The following is a 17264-nucleotide window of genomic DNA, read 5'->3' on the forward strand; positions in this document are numbered from 1 at the left end:
TGAAATATGGGCACTACGTCACAGTGTATATTTTATATTCTTAATTAGATCATAAGTGCTTCAAGGGGGAGAAAGGACTTTCAGAAAAACTCTGCAGAACCCTCTTTCGTATGCATTCAAAAACCACTTATTAAATTCTAATTTAATGAGTAATGGGAGGAATAGAATTAATAGTTTCTTTAAGATAAGGATGCAATGCTTAAGGACTTCTTAAATTTTTAGATCCAAAAGTACTTTGTGCCTGGTTAGGGGATGTTGTATGTGTTGTATATAGATAAAAGTATATGACTTCCCTGGTGGCTCAGACAGTAAAGAATCTGCCTGCAGTGCCGGAGACCAGGGTTCTATCCCTGGGTCGGGAAGATACCCTGGAGAAGAGAATGTCAACCCACTCCAGTATTCTTGCCTGGAGAATTCCATGGACAGAGGAGCCTGGTGGGCTACCGTCCACGGACTCTCAAAGAGTTGGATGTGACTGAGAGACTTTCACTTTCACTTTTTCTCACGTATAGATATCTATAAATAGATCAATCAATCGATCTATCTCTACATGGATCCATTGTGAAATGTAAATTTTTATTCACTAATTTTATTTGTTGGTGCTCATTTCCATGTTAATCAAGTTTCTCCTGGAAATTAATATCAGAAATCAGCTTGAACTGGTTTAAGCCAAAAAGAAATTATAGGGAGGAGGTTGAACATTGCACAGAATCCAGGGGCTGAGAGGTTCCTTGAGAGAATATCATGAGGTCTCGGGGAGCCAGGAGAAACCCAGAGAGGCCCCTCTTTGTATCTCTTATCTTTGTTCTCGGGCATCTGTCTCATTTACCCCTCTTCAGACTGACTTTCTCCATTTGTAAAAATGCAGGAAGATGATTTTCTTGTAGCTGTTGAATTTATTACTCCTCTAGCACCCAGTCAGCCTAGTTAGCCTGGCCACCTTCATCTCAGTTTCAAATTGCCAGGAAAGATAGTGTGATTGGTCACGGCTGGAGTCAAGGTCCATCCCTGGACCAGTGACTTATAACTAGTCTACAGGTGGGTGGAAAGGAGTCATGTGATTCAGACATGTCTTGGAGCTCAAGTCTCTGGTGGTGGGCTGTGATTTTCAGAGAAAGAAGGTGAAATTCCGGAGGACAGACAGACTCAAAGATGATCACATGTATGTATATAAAGTATTGTAGTGAAAATCTTAGGCACATGTCTAACAATGTTTTCTGGTTCACTTGTCTTTTTCTTGCTACAACACATTAGTAAATTTGAAGTGTATTTGTTGACTAATTGATCAGTCTGAGAGCTATGATCAACTGTAAAGTGAAAGAAATTTGTGAAATTTCAAATTTGTGAGTTTGGTAATCGTATGACTTTGCCTTCTGGATCATAAGCATGTCATTTGTCCATGAAAATGAAGTACGGTGTGTGAGTTTCCTTGGGGTGCTATAACAAATCACCACAGTCTTGGGTGGCCTTCAACAACAGAAATGTGTCCTCTCACAGCTCTGGGCAGGGACTAGAGCTCCCTCCAAAGGCCCTAAGGGAGAATCCTTCCTCCTCTCTTCCAGCTTCTGGTGGCCTCAGGCATTCTTTGGCTGTAGCGACATCATTCGTCTCTACCTCATCTTCCCATGGCCTTCTGTTCCTCTCCACGCGTCTCTCCTCCTTGTGTCTCTTAGGACACTCATCCTTGGATTTAGTATCTACTTGGACAATCTAGGATGATCTCATGTCCAGATTCCTAACTTAATCACATCTCCAAAAGCCCCTTCTTCAAATAAAGCCCCACTCACAGGGCTCATGAGTTTGAACTACCTCTGGGAGACAGAGGAGGACAGGGGAGCCTGGCGTGCTTCCGTCTATGGGATTGTAGAGCATCGGACATGACTGAGCGACTGAACAACACAGGGCTCAGGGCACGGACCTACCGTTATGAAGACCTCCATTTAACCTGCTGCATAAAGTGAGAACAGACCAACCGATAGATCCTCTTGCACTTGGCCTTATTTTGCTCACATCTTGCTTAGGGCCCTGCTGTCCAAGAGGTGGCAGTCGCACTGGTGAGTCTTGAGATTCAGAACCCTAGTCCTTGGGCAGGGTTGAGAGGTGGAAGGACACAGTGGACACAGTCTGGGGCAGAAGGAGCCCTTGCAGTGGTCACCCTAGGCTGATGAACAGGAGGTCAAGCTGACATTTTCCTCAATGGGATCTGTAGACATCATTCACCCCTGCTTTTCTCTTGGTTCTTTGAAGGATGAAATCTCTTGCATTTTCTGGTAGGCTGAATTAGGAAGGAGAAATGGATTCGGACCAATATTTGTGGCAAACTCACTTGCATAATGGAAACCAGTATCTGGCTGAGGTCACCCTGATCTGTAAGAGCTGGATAAGGTCAGCATTAATCAATCACCTTCTTTTAGCTGAAGTATAAGCTGGGGAAACTAGGAGTCAGCCAGGTCAACCCCCTTCATAATATTTCTCAGCTGTATGAGCAGGTGTGTGGAAGTATTCTCCTTTGTAGTATCGAGGATATTATAACAGCTATTTTTATTTGTCAAAATATTATACTCAGGACTTAACATGAGTTGTGTTTTAGAGCAAAGATTGGGATCTGTAATAGAGTGTTTTCTAACTGCCACTTATCTCGGGCAGAAAAAGTTCTTTACTGGGAAGAGTCACCAAAGCATAACTTTCTAGAAAATTTTGCTATTATGCTTTCAACTTTCTCTGGACAGCTGGTGGATCACTGCCAATTTTCTTAGAAACCCTCTTCCAGGACATAATTCTTTTTTTCAAAGATAATAGCAGAGAACCATAGATAAGGGCTGATTTAGGATGATGATCTATCTTTTATTCATTGAATCTCAACTTTAAAAAAAAATCAGAAGAAAAATCATTTTACTATAAGATACTACACATTTTTTTTTAAGAAATATAGAGCAAAGGAGTCATTCTAACAAACAAAATTGAGTTTTATTTCTAAATTCCAGTATTCCAGTTAATTTGCACATGGCCTACTTGTCTGTCTCCTTTGTATCTGTATGTTTCAGTTTTCAAGGATAAATACTATCCACCATTAGCGTCCTAAATTGTGGAAGGTTTTGCTACTGAAGAAAATCTCTGCTGTGAAGTAGGAATCTTCTAGAATCACTTAACAAGGGGTGTGTTTGATTTATCTCCACTTGGCCTCCTTATTATCCCAGATCATATTCCACCTGCCTCCTCCCCCGCCCCCCTCTGCCACCCCTCAGGAAATTTAGGAGCAGGCTTTAGGATTCTCTGTTCACAAGTGGAGGGAAGTGCTTGCTTTGCTTCCCCGTCTCCTATGTAGAGTGCTAAATGTGGGGGGCTTCGCATGGGAGCTCAGATATGGCCCCGCATAACTGAAATATTAAAATGCTTAAACAACTCAACAGTGAAAGAGTGAGCTTGCTTCTTGGCATCCATCCAGGTTGTCGATTTGTGCACAAATATGTAGAAGCCTTTTCAGGGAGCCATCACTTCTGTCCACGGGTGAGCCATTTCCGACTCTGAGATGCTCTCTGCTCAGACTTCAGAAACGTTACGCCCCCCAGTGCACTGTTTTACCAGATGTCTGCCCTTATTTTTAATATTCAGACAGACATATTTGTGGCTGAGAGAAATTTCTCCAGGGAAGACATCTCCCTTGTTCCCCTTGACACTCCCCTTCTTCCATCAGTTTTCATTTTTCTGGTTAAGTAGATTCAGTGGCAGATGAGCACAAAGGGAGAGACACTGCTTGGAATATGGGAATTATCAGGCAAACGTGCCAGGGAATTCTGGAGCGATGGGACTTTTCCGATTTTTTTCATGCTGTGTCAGAATGACCTGTTTGCTTTTCTATCTGATTTATAAGATTAAGAACATCTAGGGGGCAGGAGATATTCATCTTGTATCTATATTGGCAAACTGGGATCCAGCATCCAGTGCCTGAGCAACACTCAGGACTTCCTGGATGAATCATTCAATAACCCCGAAGTCGTAGCCGTTGTTGTCTTTCGGTAGCTCAGTCGTGTCTGACTCTTTGCGACCCCGTGGACTGTGGCCCGCCAGGCTCCTCTGTCCTCCACTGTCTTCAGGAGTTTGCTCAGACTGATGTCCACTGAGTTGGTGATGTTATCCAACCATCTCATTCTCTGGTACTCCTCCTTCTGCCTTTAATCTTCTCCAGCATCAGGGTCTTTTCCAGTGAATCAGCTCTTGGCATCTGGTGGCCAAAGAATTGGAGCTTCAGCCTCAGCAACTCCGAAGCACAGTGTTTCAAGTTTGATTTTGGGTGAACCACATCACTAGAAAAGGGTGTAGTGGGTTGAACGATGGCCTCCAGAAAAATACATCCATATAGTAAACCTAAGAACCTGGGAATGTGGCCTGACTTGGGAAAAGGATCTTTGCAGAGGTAATTATGTCAAAGGTCTCAGGATGAGATCGCCCTGGATCATCCAGGTGACAAGTGTCCAAAGATGAAGAAGAGGAGAAGACACAGAGAGAAGAGGAGGTGGCCATGAGAGGCAGGAGGCAAAAATTGGAATCATTCAGCCACGGCCATGGAGCGCTTGGGACCACCTGGAGTTGGAAGAGGTGCGGAAGGATCCTATCCTGGAGCCTTTGGCGGGGAGCGTGGGTGACATCTTGGTTCTGGATTTCCGGTTTCCTGAACTGTGAGTGAGGACATTTCTGTTGTTTTTAAGCGTCCGGTTTGCAGTCATTTTTTGTGAAGGAAGTTCTAGGAAACTAACCCAGAGAGTAACCTGCCTTCAAGAAAAGCCATTAAAACCAGCACATGATGCTGGGCTTATATTGGAAAGAAGAGGCAGAGGGGAGGACGGCTGGACTCCTGGTGGCAAAGCCGTGGCAAAGGGACGGGATTGTCAAGAGAGGCTGGGAGGGAGGATCTTAATTTCTAGAGGCCTTGAGGAACTAAAAAAAATTTCAGCCTTGGCTAAAGAGTTGGAATAGCAGGAGCTTATCACCTATGTGTGATTTTGTCATTAAGACCCAGAGCGCGCACTGTAATGCAAACTTAAATAGACCAGAAAAATGCTTCTAGACTTTGCCCGTAAGGAGGGAGTAGTCTCAGTGAGAAGCAGAGTGTGGGTCTGGGAAGGGCTGCTGTTTCTCTAAGCCAGGCTTTTGAGAAACCATCTTTCGCTACTGCCAGGGGTTGAAAGAAAAGGACGCAGGCAAAGAGGGTTTAGTCATCCCAAGGAAGCGAGGGTAACTGTGTGGCTTGGTCCATCTGTTCCCAGGAGTGTCCTGCGCTGCCCAGCCTGGGTCGCTCTGCACACAGGTGGGGGGCCCTTCATGGCACTTGGAAGAGCCAGCATCCTTCTTCAGAGACCAGAGTGGCACATGGCCGGGAAACGTCAAAATGTGCTGGGACCAGGGCCAGATCAGAGAGAGCAGCCTGTGTCCCCTGTTACTGAAGACAAATGCGAGGCACTTGAATTTTATGAAGTTGGGGAGTGGGCGAGGGGGGAAGTGTGCAGGACTGACTCTCAGCAGACCTGGGCTGTTGCTCCAGTCCACCTCCCAGTGGCAGCAGGTACTCTGCAGAAGGAGCTCAACTTCCTGGAGGCTGGCTCGATCCCCTCCAGCATCGATAACCCTAAGAGTCTGTGATTGCTGCCTGGATGTTGAATGAACCACCTTCATCCGTGGAAAGGTTTTTCTTACTGAGATATTCAAACCAATATGAAATGTTTTCTGATATAACCCCCTTCCTACCCAAAATGTAATGTAATAGAATAGAATAGAATGAAAATGGAACATCTGTTCCTAAGAAAAGGGCTACATGGTCATAGTTGCTATTCAGTCGCAAAGTCATGTTTGACTTTGCGGCCCCATGGACACTGCAGCACGCCAGGCTCCCCTGTCCTTCACTATCTCCCGGAGTTTACTCACACTCACATCCACTGAGTCGGTGATGCCATCCAACCGTCTCATCCTCTGTCACCGTCTCCTCTTCCTGCCTTCAAAATTTCCCAGCATCAGGGTCTTTTCCAAAGAGTCAGCACTTCACATCAGGTGGTCAAAGTCTTGGAGCTTCAGCTTCAGCATCAATCCCTCCAATGAATATTCAGGGTTGATTTCCTTTAGGATTGACTGGTTTGACCTCTTCATCAATGAATGGATGTCGAAGAAATGAATGAGTGAGGGCTGTAAAATATTTTTACTAATACCCCAAATGTCATTTTCATCATTTATCTGTACAATAACAAAATTTTATTTTATTTATCTGTCCTCTTTAAGTCAGGAGTTCCTTGTAGATGAGGCTCATGTAACTTTTTTTTTTGTCCCCCAAATCTGCTAAGGCAGTCCATTGCCCAAGGAGATGGTCAGTTAGCGTTGATGACTCACTCACCTGGTATCGATTTCTATCATCTGTGTTCCGTACTCTCCAGAAAACCAAAGGGAAAGAGCTGCTAGAACCTACTTAGGGGGTCACTGTGTTCCGCCCTTCAGTGTTTTTCACTTTCTTCCTTTCGATTCAGGTACCACCTGGCCTAACTATTCACGTCTTGTTTCTTTATTTCATGGAAAGAGATGAGAGTGACAAATTGTTTCCAAACTGTCCTTATTTCTGGTGTAAAAGATCTTTATTTCACTTGCAGGAACAGGCAAAAATTATGACCCTGTGTATATTCTGGAGGGAGGTTGCTAGTCTTTTCTTGAAAAGAAACAGATTACAAGAGAGAGAGAGAAAGCTCAAAATGACAGCAGAAAGCCAGGCCAGGTAGCAGCAAAACCCTCCATCCACCTGGCCTGAAGTGGTGCCAGTACCTAGTAGAAACTGACTTGAAGCCAGGCCTGCCTTGCTTTGATTGTAGCCAGTGTCATTTCTGTGTAAAATTCTCAACAATCACATTAACAAGCCATTTAACAGACGCTATAACCACCCTGACATGTGAGCGTTCGTCAGATTCCTCCTTCTGTGACAGGCCCTGAATGAGCATTAAGATTTAATGTGATTGGTTTTGGCAGGCGGCGTCTCCCCATCTTCCTGGCACACCCCTCCATGCCCTCCATCACCACTGAGACCTACGGGAGGGACACCTGTTATCGAGGATGCCACCAGATTATGTGCAGGACCGACACACACCCACGCTCACCCTTGCTCACACATGCTGCAGTTGTATGCCTGGAAAAAGACAAAGAAGGCAAAACGGTGCTGCTGGCTAAGATGAGGCTTTCACTTCCTCAGATTCTGCAGGTTTGTGTAATGAACTGGAAATCAACACACTCCAAATATCAAGGAACCATTAGAACCTTGTTTAAACTGGGGGACACTCATTTGTGTCAAGGAAATCCAGAGGACAGGAGAGCCTGGCAACGAATTCATTCATCCATCCATTGACCCATTCATTCATCCATCCTTTGACCCATTCATTCATTCATCCATTTACCCATCATGCATTCATTCAACTGACAAGTCCCAGATAGTGTGGTGTTTGGAGATGGTAAAAGACATTTTCTGCCTCCATCCTCCACCCTCCGCCTTTCACATGCAATCCAAGGAATGAAGTAGATATACCTAGAAATAATTTTAACCATATGAGAAATTCTAGTGTCAAGAGACAATCCAAATAATAATATCTGTGCCTGATAACAGGCACAGAAGAAGAAGCACATCGCTGCCTGTAGACCACCAGGAAGCCTTTTGAAGAGGGTGGTATCTGATTTGAGTCTTAAGGAGGAAAGAGGCGTTTGTCAATTTGGGTCTAAATTAACTTGACTGTCTTTTGTCCCTTTTTCTCTGATTGGCACACCAGTTGTCAAGAGCAAGAGCTGTGTGTCCAGTTTCTTTATATACCAAGCGTCTGGCTCAGTGCCTGGTTCACAGTAACCACCTGCCATATTTTAGTTGAATAAAGGAACAAATCTATAAACGACTAGTACTGGGATCCTTTATGTGGCATACATTGGTGAGTCAGGGTCAAGATTTTACTTTGTTTTAGGTGACGGCAGGCAGGCCAGTGTGGCATATGGATGAGTACACAGTGACTGGGGGCCCAAGATGCTGTCTGCATGGAACCAGATGGAAGGTGACCCCAGATCCAACCATGAGTAGACAGTCGACTATTGATTACCCTCTGTGATAATAGAAGACCACCACCAAGTCACCCCCTCTGGCTTGGGAGGTGGACTGCCACAGGGAAAGTCTGCCTTGAGGGTGTTCCCTACGGAAGTTCCTTGGTGACCCTGCCTCTCTCTCTCTGGGTCCTGAACAGTGTGTGGAGGACCAGGGGTCAGAATGATGGAAAAGGCAACAATGACAAATGATTATTTCTTTCTAAGTTTCCCTTCCTTCTGTATCACCCATTGATCTGCAGAGCACGATCTGATCTGTAGAGAAGGCTCAGGAAGGTCAGAAATATGATGTTTGCTCATTCAGCCTCATTTCTTAGCCTGCTTGCCAAGAATTCCCTCAAAGGGAAGGAGAGAACACTAGGAGGGTCGTCCCCTCAGCATGAAGTAGTCAGGTTTGTCTGGGATTTTAATTAAGTGGGTTGAAAGATGATGTGTTGAAACAAGAAGAGCAGAGGCTAGGACTCAGAAAGCTTTTCTTGTTCAAGCCCAGCCTTGACCAGTGAATGACCTTGAACGAGTTATTTAACTTTGGGGGATACAGTTTCCTCACCTGTTTCCAAAATTTAGCATGCAAAACATTACTCATTTTCCTTGACCAGACACTCAATATGCGTGCTTGACATATAAGTTTGGCAAATATAATTTTCTAAGTAAGAATAAAGAATATATTTTTTCAAAAGCCTGGAGCCTGTGGCTGTTTTCTAGACTGCACATTATTTCAACCATTCCCACATTTATCAGTATCCCTGGAGTGTGTGCTATTTTGAAAAGGATAGAGATATTAAATGGTGATACTCTATAGCCAAAGTGGAAGCATTAATTGCAGTCAGCTCTCTGATTGTTCCCAGCACCTGCCTTTCCCACAGAGGATCCAGGAGCCTATATGTCTGATTTCAGAGATGCAGGGAGGTGCTGAGCTCTCTCATGTATTAGTTGATACCTTTCATGATACAACTGAATTTAGAATTAAAATGCAAATATGCCCTTATAAAATTGGAACGAAATCAATGATGATTATTTTTAATTCATTTATTGTTGTGTCTGACTGTTTTGTAACCCCATGGACTGTAGTCCACCAGGTTCCTCTGTCCATGGGGTTCTCCTGGCAAGAATACTGGAATAGGTTGCCATTTTCTTTGACCCAGGGATTGAACCCGTGTCTCCTGCATTTGCAGGCGATTCTTTACCACTGCACCACCAGGGAAGCCCATTTTAATTCATCACCGACTCAATGGACACGAGTTTGAGCAAACTCCGGGAAATAGTGAAGGGCAGGGAAGCCTGCCATGCTGCAGTCCATGGGGTCGCAGAGTTGGACACAACTGAGCGACTGAACAACAGCAAATATATAAATGACTGACACTAGACCCTATCCTCCTCAGAGTGTGTTTAAGGTAATAGTAAGGAAAAGTCCAAAGGAAAAGAGGGAAAGTGATGGGAATTGCAAGGGTGGCAAAGGCAATGGGAAGAGGGATAAGACCATGGAAAAGGGAGAATGAAGTTTCCAAAGATAAATTCTCCATTACTTCTTTCTCACTAAGGTTGGACAGAAACCAGTGGTGTAGGATCCACTTTCAGAGAATGTCATACTCTCCGTGCTTTATGACCCAGGCTAGTTTTTAAGACCTGAACTCTACTTCCACAAAAATCGGATAAAGCTGCCAAAGAAAACCTAAAGATCTTGAGAGATTTTACGAACCTAAAATAATTATTTTATATCATGCATTTTATTTTCTCGGATGTAAAGCATATACCCTCACCACTGATCATTTTAGATATCACAACAAAGCATAAAGGAGAAAAAAACTTTCTTGATTATGTTAGCGTCAAGGCACTTTTTTAATTTTAAAGGACGTTTTCAGGATAGCATCCACGGCAATTTAGACTGAGGAGACTACAAAGCCACCATGGCAAAGGCAGACGTGGGGCCTGCACGTGCTCCGTCAGCAGAACTGGGGATTTTTCTGGGAGGAGAATATAAACCGTCCACCCCATGTGTATTCAGTGAGGTGTGTGTGTTTCAGGCAGAGAGCCTGTTATGTTCACTCACCACTTCCTTTTTCCCTCCTGTATTCCTAAGCAGTGGGTTAACGTGAAGAGTCCAATTGCTTCATTCAAACTGCAGCTGATTTTTAAGTTAGGTGAAGACTAGAGTAACGCACGTCAGAGGTACTCTGGGGGTGTGTATGTTTCCAGCTCAAGCGTGTGCCTAAGTTTTTGTACTTCCACAGACCTCAAGTAACCAAATTAGAGATACAGTGGGTTGAGGAAAGCTTTTTAATCAACTTACACGTCCGTTCCCATCCTTACGACTTGCAAATGAAGCCTTTCTTCAAAAACTAAGTCAGGTCTTATGTGAAGAATCCAGAAGACTGGGAGGGAGTTTTTCCAACACCGTGTGCTCAGCCCCCGAGAAGTGGGAAGATGCTTGGCTATGCCCACCTTGCTCCCGGTGAGGCTTCCTTCTCCTGGTGGTTTCAGAAAGCGGCTGACGGCAATAATAAATATCATTTGCTGACATAGAGGCCTGGGGCTGTGTTGACCACAGGAGTCGCGGTCCCCGGGACGCCAGGACCCCTCACAAAGCGGGCATTTATGAAGTGGTTGGCTCTGCATTAATTAATTCCCCAGCCATTCAGCAACAGTAACAATCCCTTCAATTAGAGTCCAGGCCCGGGAAAGCCCTGGTGTTTATTGGAAGTGACATCTGCATAGCAAAGTGTGACTGTGTTAATACGGGCTGCACAAAGGGACCGAAAGCCCTGGTCCTGCCTGGCGCCTTCCTTCTTGTGTCGCTTTTGAGGAAGAAAGAAGACTCTTGTAGGAATGTTCAGTTTGTGCTTTTCCTCTTTGGTGCTTAGCTTGTCAGCTGATAATTTTCTTGTCTGCTTCTCCTCCGGGGATGGGTTAGTCCTGATGCAATGAGTTCTCTCGCGTGTCCATGGAGTATTATAGGACCTCAAATGACCCAGGGCCCTGGCTGGCTTCGAGGGGCCCATAGGCCAGGGCTGACACGCACAGGGATGTGGAACCCACAGGGAGGCCCGGCAAAGCTTGGCAGGTTTTCTCCTCGTAAAGACAAGAATTTGGGGGCGAACCAGAGAATTGGGGTTCCATAGGTCTTAGTATTATAAAAGCTTAAGAGGTGGGGGAAAATGTAAAAAGTCGAGCTGATTGTTAATTCCAGACATCTAGTCTTTCAGAAAATGGGGAAAACATCTAGTCTTTCTTTAATCCTGTTTTATTGAAGTATTCATGCCTAGAGAATCCCATAGACAGAGGAGCCTGGTGGGCTATGGTCCATAGCGTTGCAAAGAGTCAGACACAACAGAAATGACGTAGCACGCATACATCAAAGTATAATTGACGTACGAACTGTTAAGTTTAAGGTGCACAGCATAATGATTCGACTCAGATACAGCAGGAAATTTGTATCTTTTGACCACCTTCATCCAGTACCCCCTCTGGTGACTACAGATAGGATTTCCTTTTCTATGCGTCTGTTTATTTGAAAACATCTATCCTTTAAGGGTAATTCTCTGTTACGTACACCACAGGCAGGCAGTTTCTAAGTAAATGTTTGAGGGCAGCTGACTGATGGGTTGATGAGACACTTATCTGCTTTCTCCCCGAGCTTGTTTAACTGCTGAGTTGCCCAGTTAGTTGGGTTTTTTCAGCTGCAGTTCTCTTGGTACCTTGCCTCGTTATTTGCCTCTGCCAGTAGCACCGAGGATGCGCTGGTTCACAGGTGACCATCCCTCGTGGAGCTTCCTTGGCTCATTGTAAGGTTTTGCTTGCTTACATATCTCAGCAAATACTCACTAGTTGATATGTTCTTTATCACTTTCAAAGTCTTTTTTGCTTCTGCTTCCACTTTTAGAAAGAATTTTTTTAAGTTTTACCCCTTCCTAATTATACACCAGGCTAGATGCCAAAATGATGAAGGAGTTCCCCTCACCACGAGGAGAGAGGATTGAACATAAACACGTGCTCAGTAACTAGAAGGCAGGATTAAAGACAGGCTGCTGCTGAAAGAGACACACAAGTAAGGGTGATGGGGCTCCCAGGGAAAGGGTGGTCACAGCTGCCTGATCCATCAGCACAGCCTCCCTTAGTCTTGAAAGGTCAAGGGTTGAGATGTAGAGGAAGGGGCCTCCTTGTCAAAGGCAATGGGGAATTATCTCAGGGGGTGTGTTCTAGGGGAGCAAGGCGTTCACTTTGGGCTAACACAGAGAACTGGACTGGAGAAGAAGGTGGGACCTGAAACGGAGGACGCGGTCAGCCAGCGTGAGAAAAGAAGTCTGTAGGTATTTAGGCAGACACGGAACCAACTGGAACCAGAACCAGTGGCTGGGTTTCTGTTCTGGAGGAGGAGAAAACAAGGCTGAGGCTGGGGTAAGGTTAGAGGTTTAAGGAGCTGCTCTCACAGATGCAGACCGAGTGCTTGGGACCGGAGGAGAAGGGCACCTCCCGGCTATATTTCCAGCCTGGCCGGGAGATGGGGGAACGGACTAGGGCTGTATATTTAATAGATTGCTCTGAAAACCATATTTAGGACAGACTGGCAAAAGTAGGGATGAGGAGTGAGCTTGTGTATGTTATAAGTAAGAGTTAAATCAGACAGGAAGATGTGGAACACGAAAGGTGAGGAGCAGTGTAAGAGTTCTTTTTAAAAAGTTAATGCATAGAGACCGACAGTCAGAACTGGCTGGCTGATGCTCACTGCTCCCATAATTGCTAGCACTCAGGAAGTGCTCACCAAGGGCCAGGAATGGTTCCAACACTTTACATGTATTAATTAATTTAATGATGATGGGAGAAGCCCCCAGCCTGGAGGCCACAGAGCTGAGTTCTAGTCTAGTTCTGCACTAACTAGCTGTGGGAGTTTCTTTGGCTCAACTCAATAACTTGTAAAATGACTTGAGTTCCACTAGACAATCTCAAAGTTCCCCCAGAACTCCAAAATCCCCTGTGACTCCTGATACACATCACTGTCTGTTCCCCTAGAGAGAGCACCCAAGCCTTGGGGACTCCAGTCTAGGGCTAACGAAGTCCCTCAGGTCAGGGGTCTTAAGAGGTCAATCCCTCCATCCAGACTTGTTTTCTATTGATAAACTTCTGGCATTTGTAAGTTTTCAGGTCTCCCTTGCAGATGGATTCCAACAACCCCACATTCAGATCAACCTTTCCGTTCCAACCCCTTCCCTACCTTTATCCCATGCTGGGCCTGGCCCACATTCCTCTCCCCCTCTCTGTCACTGCTGTGTTATTAACAAAACTCCCCAGACCCTTGCAAAGCCCCTCCAGCAGAACCATCCTGGGAGAGAAGCCGTGGGTTTAATAAGCTTCCCCTTAAATGGCCCCAAATCCCTTCCAGTGATTAAGGGAGGAAAACGGCTACCACGTAAGACAGAGTCTCCCCAGTGCGGGAGGTGAGGGAGGGAAAGAATAAAGGAAGTTCCTGAACCTGGCCCTTAGGGGCCAAATTAAAAAAAACAGCACGCTTATTCAAAATCAGATGAATGTCAGTGGGATGTTTGTCAAACAAACTTGTCAGTATTTGTCACAGTTTGAGGAAGTATCGACCAGGGGCCACACTTGAGCCTGGAACGGAGTTATGTATAGCTGCCCAGTTATGATTTTAACTAATGCAGGGCCAGGGGTCTGAGGGTATAAACAGCTTTATTTATAATGATTGTGTGGCTATAAATAGTTTGGTTCCACAGGTGGGGCAAGGCAGCTTCCTGCAGTACAGCCAGAGCCCTGTGCCTGGAGGAATGTAACAGCAGGGGGTAAATCCTGTTTTTTTTTCCCCCTCTTCCTGCAGGACCCGGTGTGTGAGTTCTTGGTCAGAACATTTCAGCTTCATCCTCAGTGTCCCTCATGGAATGAGGTGTTGTGATCAACCCTGTTCCCAGGAGATGGGGGAAGTTAATTAATTAACATCTGCCCCAAGATCTCTCTGGAAAGGTTGAAAGGGAGCATGTCTTCGGCCCCGCCCCCTTTGTGAGGATTCCGGACAATGAGCTAATTACAGTCTGTTTCTCAGGGCTGGAGGGTGGAGGGTGATATCCTGTTATTCTCCAGATCAGGCAAAGCTATAAAGGTTTGTTTATAGCTTCAGATTTAATTTGACCGACAGCAGTAGTCTTTTCTAAAAATAAGCAGTTGTCAGAAATTTAGAAATTCGCTAGTTTCTTGTGTCAGCAGAACCCTATCTTGGGAGTGGGGAGGTGGGTTGGGGGGAGAAGAAGAGAGGAAGGGGAATATGTATACATAAATTTTACATGTAAAATACATAGGTGCATCAACTCAAAAACTGATCATTATGCCGTTTGGCACATGGTCCAGACAGCCTCCACTCAGACCCCCCCAAATGCCAATCTGTTTGTCATATTGAAATGTCTGGTTCTATACGCATTCTTACCCCTCCCCAACCCCAATACAGTCAGTTTTCATACTGTTAGGCTCAATCTTGTTTTGCTAATTTTTTTGTTGTAAAGAAAAGGTGTGGCTGTGAAAAAAATTTATTGGATCTTAATTTGCAAAATTAGTTCTGGCTCATTTTATTGCTGTAATTTAATACTCATAATGATTTTCTGACACGTATGTTTCAGCAGCAAGATCTCCTTCCTGTTCATTTTTCATGCCGATACAGCTGAAGTACATTAGTCAGGATGTACAGGTCAGAGAGCAGTGCCCCGCGAGAAACTGACATCACATGGGCGTTTTGACCTCCTCTCAGACTCCCCTAGCAGTGAGCAAGTCGGCACACCCAGGGATTTGGGGCAGAAGGGGGTAGGTAAGCAGTCCTTCTCCTCTTCTAGAAAAAGGGATTGCATTTTTTTTATGTCATCAACATCTTCGTTATCGCCATCATCCTTATTGCAATTCTTTGTCCAAAGATGTGGTGAGATGTGCCCTCTTTAAAACTTTCCCACTGGATCTGCAGCAAGGAGAGCTTGCCTTGCCTTCCAGGGCATGCAGGTCATGGACATGAGGGACCCACTGACCCGGGACCCCGAGGAAGTGCTTCTGCTCTGTCTTGACACGGGCGCTGTTGAAGGGCCCTGGAGTGGGTGGTCCCCGGGTTGACTCGGGCAAGGTGGTTCCTTAAGGCAGCAACCATGTCTTTTCTGTCTCTGTACAGACACCTCCTGACATAGTAGGCACATGGTAAATATTTGTAGAGAGAACAAACGGTTTACTCTCTTTTGGAATTTGACTGCCCCTGTGGGAACACTTTATGTTGTGCGTTGGTGATACATAAATAAACACACGAATGAATTAAAGACGGCAGAAAATGAAAAAGAGAAGAGAGATTTCTGGAGTGAGTGCACCAGAGGGGATGTGGTGGATTTCTGAAGGATACTACCGGCATTCCTAATCAAAATGATAAACTCCTTATTGAGTTAGGGCAAAGGGCAAAGTTCCAGGTGTAGGGAGTAAAATGGAATAATGCATGTGTTGAGGTATATTGGTCTCAGTGGCCTGACAGGCATCCCCAACATTTCCTCCCTTGTGATATCGGGAAGTCTTAGCCTTTACCCAGTCACGAGGGCTAAGACTTCATCTGCCCTGGGTTCCAATTCTGTGCTGCAGGAGGTGGCAGTACACCAAAGGAACGGGGTAAGTACAGGAGACAACGTCACAGCAAGTATTTCTTCTCCAAGACTCTTTTGGTTATACTTACCTCCATGATTGTTTTCTCCATTTTAAAAAGAGAGAGTCTCAATGTTTATTTTGAAATAAAAAAGACAAATGTTTTTCCATACTGCTTACTGGGTGAAGGGAGGATCTTCATATTGACATTATCAAGCTTGTAATTTCAGAGAAGGTTCTTGGAACTGAGAATGTGTTTGGCCAGTCAGTCTGATCTCAGCAATATTATGAGTGTGTATCCTAGACCTCGATGTTCCCATTCAAAGGAAAAATAGAGCACAGTAAATTTTGCAACATAATTTGTAAATCTAATAGATGGCTAATACTTAATGTTTTTGTTTATTTCTGTTTCTAAGAATTTTCCCTAATGCTGAGTACCAGTTGAGGACAGCATGGTATAAATGTATTAGTTTAGGCTCTCTGGCCATTAATTCTTAGAATCGTAAATGTTTAGAGCTTCAAGAGACCATTTGCTCCGGCTGTTCCATTTCTCCCCATTTATTGATGAGGAAACAACCCGAAGGACCGAGTGGCTTGTTCAGGTCATTTGACGTCTACGAGACAGACCTGGGGTTGAGCTGATGTCTCTTGCCTCCCCAAAAGTTACTAATGTCTGTTGGAGGTAGATAGACAGACACAACCATTATGAAGGTGCTGTATAGTGTTAAAGATGAGGGTTCTGGAGCCAGACAAGCCTAGGATCTGACCCTATTTGTGAGGCAGAGGTATGTTAATTCTCTCCTTTGAGCCTCAGCTTTCTCATCTGTAAAATGGGAACAATAATGGCACAACAGAGGTGTCGGGAGGATTCTATGAGAAAGTGCAGACCAAGAATTTTGCCGTGGAATGTCTCTGAACACATAAGGAAGCCAAAAAGGGAACAAAACAAAAGCAAGCACAGCAGAACGTCTACCCCTGACCTGCACCCTCCCCCCGCCACCCGCCTCAGATGAGGCTCCTCATTCTTTTTGGCATGGCTGGATCTGTCCCAGAGATGTCACTGGCAAAGTTCCCTCTACCTATGGCTCCTTCTGTATGTGCGTGTCTCCCCTGAGAGAGGAACGCACAAGTTCTATTCACTGTTAGGCTCCGAGCTTGCAGAGACTGACAGGGTAGACTGGTGGGTAGGGATGGGGACCAGGAGGGAAGGTGAGCGGTGCCCACGAGCAAGAGGAGTCTGTCTGCACAGCAGGCCCAGGAGGAAGGTGAGCGAGAAGCTGGGACCCTTGACCCCACTTTGGAACTCAGCCTGGACCTGTGGTCGGTGCAGCTGTGCTCCGAATTGCAGCTGCTTAGGTCAGAGCTAGTAACTCAAGGGGGGGTGACCTCCACTGGTGGGGACCCTGCCCTGAGATGGACGCAGGGCAGGACCCTCGAGGAACTGAAACACTTGAGGGAGAGGTAATTAAAGGAGACTTATCTCCCATAAGTCAGCAAGGGCGGGCTTAGAACACTTGAGTCTGGAGCCACTGGAGCCACTGTTTAATCATACAATC

Source organism: Bos indicus, chromosome 23 (genome assembly GCF_029378745.1).
Source record: "Bos indicus isolate NIAB-ARS_2022 breed Sahiwal x Tharparkar chromosome 23, NIAB-ARS_B.indTharparkar_mat_pri_1.0, whole genome shotgun sequence".
Taxonomy (NCBI): domain Eukaryota; kingdom Metazoa; phylum Chordata; class Mammalia; order Artiodactyla; family Bovidae; genus Bos; species Bos indicus.